The sequence below is a fragment of the Amphiura filiformis genome, chromosome 16 (assembly GCF_039555335.1).
Source record: "Amphiura filiformis chromosome 16, Afil_fr2py, whole genome shotgun sequence".
NCBI classification, from domain to species: domain Eukaryota; kingdom Metazoa; phylum Echinodermata; class Ophiuroidea; order Amphilepidida; family Amphiuridae; genus Amphiura; species Amphiura filiformis.
Window position 1 is genome coordinate 35,420,487 of NC_092643.1, and position 7,080 is coordinate 35,427,566.

The following is a 7,080-nucleotide window of genomic DNA, read 5'->3' on the forward strand; positions in this document are numbered from 1 at the left end:
TTTTTGGAATAAATTTTGTTAATGAGATAAAATCATTAATGTATAGTTATTATTTGATACAAAATGTGTTATATTGCGCACAAAAACGTTGTAGTGCTTTAATTTAGAACTATTATCAGTCCACTTAATCGATGGACTATTCCAGTTGAACCCCCCTATGGAAGACATGAACTTAATCTCCCACACAGGGGGTGTAGATTTCAAATGAAGTCACCCATTCAGGTGACCCCGATTTAAAATTCACACTCCCTCTTTTGGAAGAAGGTCATGTCTTCCATAAAGGGATGTTTGGATTTCAACTGGAATAGCCCAAACCTCAAGAGCTGTGTTTTATTAAAATGATAGTGGCAGACAGGTGTTTAAGTTCAATACGTATGTTCAGCGGTTTTCATAATATCATTGGCATTGTATACCGGATTTGACCTAACTAGCAGCCAGTGTTGGAATTAAGCATTTTTTTATGCGTAGCAAAATTTGCTTTCATTACTTTTCTCTTGGTACATTCACATACTTCAGTGTGTAAGTCTATGGCATAAAAATGCTACTCAACTACAAAATTGTATAGCAAATTGATAAAATTGTGTAGCATTTTGCTACGCGATACCAGCTATTTCCAATGCTGCTAGCAGCCTGGGCACTTACGTCAGTCATTTTGTGGGGGCACCTTTTAAAATTATGAAATTAAAGTTATATGGGAATGTCCATGCTGAAAACATCAAAATACAGTGTATCCTGAAGTCAAAATCATAATCCTAAACTGGAAAGTTTAATTTTTGGCCCCACATATGTGGGGGCTTATGTTATCGCCCGATGGTTGCCTGCCTGGTTGTTTGTTGGGGTGTACGGGCAGAAGCAAAGCCAACAAGTGCATCTTTTTGATATGGATGTACACAAATAAAGCTGACCTGTGTTCTATGTCATTAATAGTACTCTTGAAACTACTTTACAGCTGTATTTCTATTTGCCAAAGCTTGTTTATTTCTATCTTTACTGTTCACTAATAAACTTATTATGATTAACATGGTATCAGTAACATTTCAGGGGTGGATCCAGGATTGTCAATTGGGTCACATAGGCTATTGGCTGAAATTAGGCTGATATGGCACAGTTTTTCTTGATTTTAACAGAATTTCTTATATTTTGAGGAATTTGTAGGGGAGCGTTTTCTCCTATGTGGATCCACCCCTGCATTGGGCTATTCCAGTTGTTGAAATCAATAAACTCCCTATGGAAGACACTATACATAACCCTCTTCTCCCACACAGGGGGTGTAGATATCAAATGGAATTCGGGTAACCGTATTTGCATTCCCTGGGTGGAATCAATGTCATGTATTCCATAAGCCTTTTTGAGATACGGCGGCACAAATGGGTAATTTTTGTCAGCTGAGAAGCATACAAAAGTACGCCCTCTCCTTTTGTGCCCACCATACTTCAAAAAGGCTAATAGAGGTTGTAATGATTTTAATTGAATATTCCATTGCATCGTGTATCACTTTTTCTTTTTCTTCACTATGTACTTGCATGATATTTAGCAATAGGTAACAGATTTGATCAACTTCATGTCATCATAATAGCCTGTATCTTTCTATTAAAATGTCTTACCTCATGGTAAAAAAAAAAAAAAAAAAAAAGTTGTATGCTTATTATGTGGAGTCTTTGCTTGCGCTATCCCTGGTTGACCCTTGAACAACATTTGTTGCTGGACAGGAAAAACCTACGTGCATTTTGCCTGTGACCTATTTGGCATATGGGGAACAGTAACAAACTGTTGAATTTGACAGTATTTTCATTTTGCAGGGGACATGAAGCACTCTACTAATATATTTAAAAAAAACGCTTCTCTTAGAACAGTTTTTGTGTCCTCTGCCAAATTGACAATTATTGTTAAAATAGATTATGCACATATAGGTTTCTCCTAACCAGCAATGAAATTCTTGTGTCAGTTTAAGCATAGACTGTAGAGAGACACACTCACAGTCTATGGTTTAAGCATAATTCTTTGACAGCATTATGACATTTTATTTCAAATGGTGCTCCTGCCTATGGCCTCCTTTCTTTGTTTGCTTGCCTCCTATCTCCTATGTAATCATGCCTATACCCAGTAAGGGGGGGGGGGGGCCTACAGTCATCACTTCAACGGCAAATTAAAACTAACACTTGACACAGTAATTCTCATTTCGTTGTCATGAATACTGTTTCTACAGCACTCATCTTTATTCTATCTGTGATGCTTGTACCTTCACTGAAGGTAGCTACAATGATAGAAATTCTATGACACAGTTTAAATTGACAAATTGTAATACATAGCATTTTCAATTCAAGCCAAGTAAAAAAAATATTGTAATATCAGGTTGGTACAATCTTGATAATTCGTCAGGTGTATCATATTCTGAAAGATATGAACAATTTACAATCGTGTGAATCCATAGTGATGTATGTTGAGATTTCCTGAATGGTCGTCACATAGTGACATGTAACTTTGGTAATACCATAAAAACTTGATAGTTGGCACATGTGCTTATTATCAAGCGCTTTTAAAACATGCAAACATGAAGACAAAGCCCCATCCACAACAGTTAGGGTTTTGAGCAAATCATCGATACACATAGTTATATATACGAACAAGTGAACCTGCAAATGTATGTCTCGACCTCATTAGCTCAGTTGGTAAAGCACCAAACTCTGGTACAATTTCATGTTTTCAAAAGCGCTCGATAGTAAGCACATATGCTAACTATTGTGTTTTAACGGTATTAACACGCAAGAAGTATGACTTCACAACATAATATTTGCAAATAACTTTTAAAGGTGAACTTATAATAGACAAATGAATGGCTGAACATTTAAAAGGCAAATTGATAATCTATGCCCAATTATACAATTCACCTACATGTACTCAACATTTCCCATTGTTCATTGTGACCAACATCCATCAAAATATGATGCTCCCAATCTTCACATCAGTTAATATGTGATACACCCGACGCATTACCATAATTATTTTGAAATGATCTTGTAATTATTAAATTCATAGCCCCCTAAATAATTGAAAAGTCAGTTAAGGTAAAAGAAGTCTCTGGCAATCACAACAAAAATGATTATCAAGCACAGATCACATGGTTTTATTTAAAGCAAACTCATATTGACCATAAATACATATATAAACAGCCGTCTCTCGTCACACGATATTCAAAATTCAATGACGTGCCAGTAATACAATGAAGGCTGACAACACTTGAGCAAAAGTAACCATGACGTCATTGCCCTCGACAATTTCGGTGTGGGAATTTTGAATATCGCATTTTGAGAGCCGGCTATTTTTATTCGTTTTTAGGTCAATATGAGTTTGTTTAAAATAAAATCATGTGATTCGTGTTTTATAATTATTTTTCTAACATATATAAAGCATAATGTTGTGATTGCCGGAGACGTCTTTTAAAATGAGCCAATGAAGTTAGCAACTATCATAAACTGAGCTGTCCATATCAATATGATATACCATCAAGTCAGTATCCAAGCACACACACTCTGCTTTAGGCAGAACTTAAACTGTCTTTTTATCCGTTAAATTAAAATATCCTGTATATTGAGTTCTTCACATCTTCAGACAACATTTTCAGCAATCGATTTTCAGACCTACTACCGTAAAACCTCGGCTACAAGCATTATATAGTGTTTCTGATGAAAGCTAAATGAATACGATGTATGCGTAAATATGCCAATACAATAGATTGGCCTTACAATAATACTTGTTTGTATATGCTTAGATCTGTAATTTATTTGCTCAAATTCCATAATCGCACCTGGATTAATTTAGCTTTCATCAGAAGCACTCTATATGCTCGTAGACGAGGTTTTACAGTATATCTTTTGATTTGAAGGCTGGATTGTCTCCCATATTGTTTTCTAATTGAGATAACAATTTCAGATCAACAATGTTCAAAAGGTTTGATACAAATCTTTTGGCCTGCAAAAAAAAAGTTAACAATGATAGAGGCTCCCTTGTAGAGGTGAGTTTTTTCAAGCACTAATCATGATACATTGTAGCCTGGCATTGTAGCTCATGCACAGTTGTAAAATCAAGCCAAGATACTGTACGTAGGTTCTTACATGTACAAGAGGTACATTGTGGGAGTAATTATAAGTATAAAGCAACATTGTGGGCGTTTTTTTTTTATTTGTGGGAGTACTCCCACAATGTACACGTCTCCATATGGCATTTTAGGGCCTCTAGAGGGGGTAGGTATTAAATATACCCCCAAAGTGACACACTGTGTATGCCACCATTGGCCACTATGGAAGCATCATCAATAATCATACCCCCACAATATATGTTAATACCTATTTATACCCCACAATGTCATGTTGTACCAACAAACATACAACATACACGCAACACTGTGGTCGTACCCACATAATGTAAGTAGGGGTGTACACATCACCTGCTTGGCGCACATAAATGCTAATTGTATGAGCTGCCTGGAGTACAAACGGATTAACCGCCTTAGCAGTTAACCATTTTGTGCACCAAGCAGCCCACAGAGTTGACCTTCAACATAAATGTGACATGATCAAGTGAAATAAGTTTTTGTCATGTCTTCTTTACTGAATTCACATTGTGTGTACTGCCCTATCACCACAAGATGGCACACAAATTGTTTGCGATAATGAGTGTTCACCTTAGATGGGTTCAGGAGGTTGGTATACAGATAATTATCACATAAATAAATTTGAAACAGTTCATTGGCTGAATACTATTTGATATTTTTACCGCCACTTGTTATATTTAAAATCCTAATTATGTATACCATGCAATACGCAACAGGGCTCAGCATCTTACGTGTGACTTTTCAGGGAAGAGCCTTAGGGCCCATACCTATTTACCAGTCTGCAGCCTTCCCCAGCCAAGATGCAGCATGCTACAGCTTTCTGCAGCCACATTGAATGAGAGATTCCTCAGCCAAGCTGGAGAAAGCATACTGGTATGTATGGGCCCTTAAGAGCGATTTGTGTGTGCATTACTGAACTTTGTGCTCTTGTGTGGTGGTAGGACAGTATAACCAGATTATAAAACAAAATCTAAATGATCCATATCTGTGAAAGCACACCGTCATGGGTTAATTGAAAAAATAAAACAAAAAAAAAGAAGACATAGTATAACAAATGTTAAACATTTTACAGCTACTACATGCACAAATATTAATACTGCACTTCTAGTGCATTATATAAACTAATTTTGATAACAAAACTATCAATATTCTCTAGCCTCTCTCCAATAAGGCAACTTGCCTCCAGTGGCAGCACCATTGGGGGGGGGGCATGGGGACAATTCCCCAGTCAGAACTGTTGCCCCCTCTCGAAAAAACCCAAAATTACTTAAATGTCCACTTTTTGCGGTAATTTTGTGCAAAATTTGTTGCTTTTTTTGCCCCCTGAAATTCACTTCCCCCTAATGCCCCCCACCGAAAAAAATTCCTGGCGCCGCCACTGCTTGACTCTTTGTTTGTCAGTCTTGATTGTTTTGGAATGGGATGAATAACAAAAACCCTGTTTCTTATCCGACTATCATAATTCACTGAAAGTGGAAAACGAAAATCACATTTAGGAATTATGTCCATCATAAAGCCTTCTCCTGGTAGCAGAGTCATTTACACTCATTCATTATCACTGTGGCTAAATTATTCTATTCTGAATGGGTTGCGAGTTGACCTCTTTAGTTTTATGTGACGTACTTTGAGATATTTTATGATGTCCACCAGCCATCACTCAACATGCCCGCCTCTGGGCTGGGAAATGAATGATGAAACTGGTTTGCATAATGCAAAATAACAGTTTCACTATGGTTAAAACCATCCCTATATAACTTGTGAAGTGCCTTACTTAATTTGCCGAAAAGACCTAAAAATGTTAGGTCCTTTTGGGCAAAAAATTGTGTATCTTTAATACGAAAGGTCAGAAGATTTAAATGGAGGATGGGCGGCTTTTCTTCCCAGCTACATACACTTTAAGTACATAACATTAGATTGAAAAAGTTTACTTCGAGGACTGTTAAATGTCAATTTGTGGTATATCGTGAATTTAAAAGAAAATCAAAAGTATTTGATATCGGAAGGGCAACATTCCTCGTATTCAGAATGCAATTTGATGTCTCATGTCCCACAAAAAATACTGTGCAAACGTTGCTATCCGATCCCTTAAAGGAATGCAAACATCTGATTTTTTAAAAAACCCTTTTGATGTAGTGCATTACTGATAGTGTATTTAAGCTTTAGATGGATGACATTCATGAAGTATAGGCCACTTGGCATCATTGTTTATCAACAAGGCGAGGGACTGGTCTATTGATATGCTTGAACGAACCGCTACACTGTTCAGTGGCTATCTTGTACTATATGAAATGTGGTGGGAAATTTATAATGCATGTGCCCTGAGCAAACTACGATGTGTACACTGCAGGGCAAAGAACAATGGAAATTGCCATAATTTGTGTGTATACTCCTGGGCAATGACGTCACAATGTCAAGTGGTCTATATAATTCATGTACTGTTCATAACATCAACACATATTCAATGTTCAGTACAAGATTTCCAAGCATCAAGCATGTATTAGCTATGTACAATAACACACAAGATCTCTCTGAATACCGTACATGTACACTGTAACAGGTATAGGTAAATTGCCACAGCATATATTTTACAAATTAAGGTATATAATACTGACTGGCAAGAGTGAGGCCTTGCATCTCTTATATGGTATAGCACTTTGCATTATCAATCATCATTTACTCAATTCATGCTATCGTCAAGATGAAGCAAAAAATAAATAAAACCCATGATTGATAGCATCCATCAAGCATAGCTGTCGCCATTATTAATCATGATTACATTAGTCTGTTCCAGTTGAAATCCACACACCCCTATGGAAGACATGGCCTTAATCTCCTACACAGGGGGTGTAGATTTCAAATGGAGTCACCCATTCAGGTAACCCCATTTGAAAGTCACACTCCGTATGTGGAAGACTAAAGTCTTAAATGATAAGATTTTCTTGAAACTCAACCTATAATAAAAGTCCGAG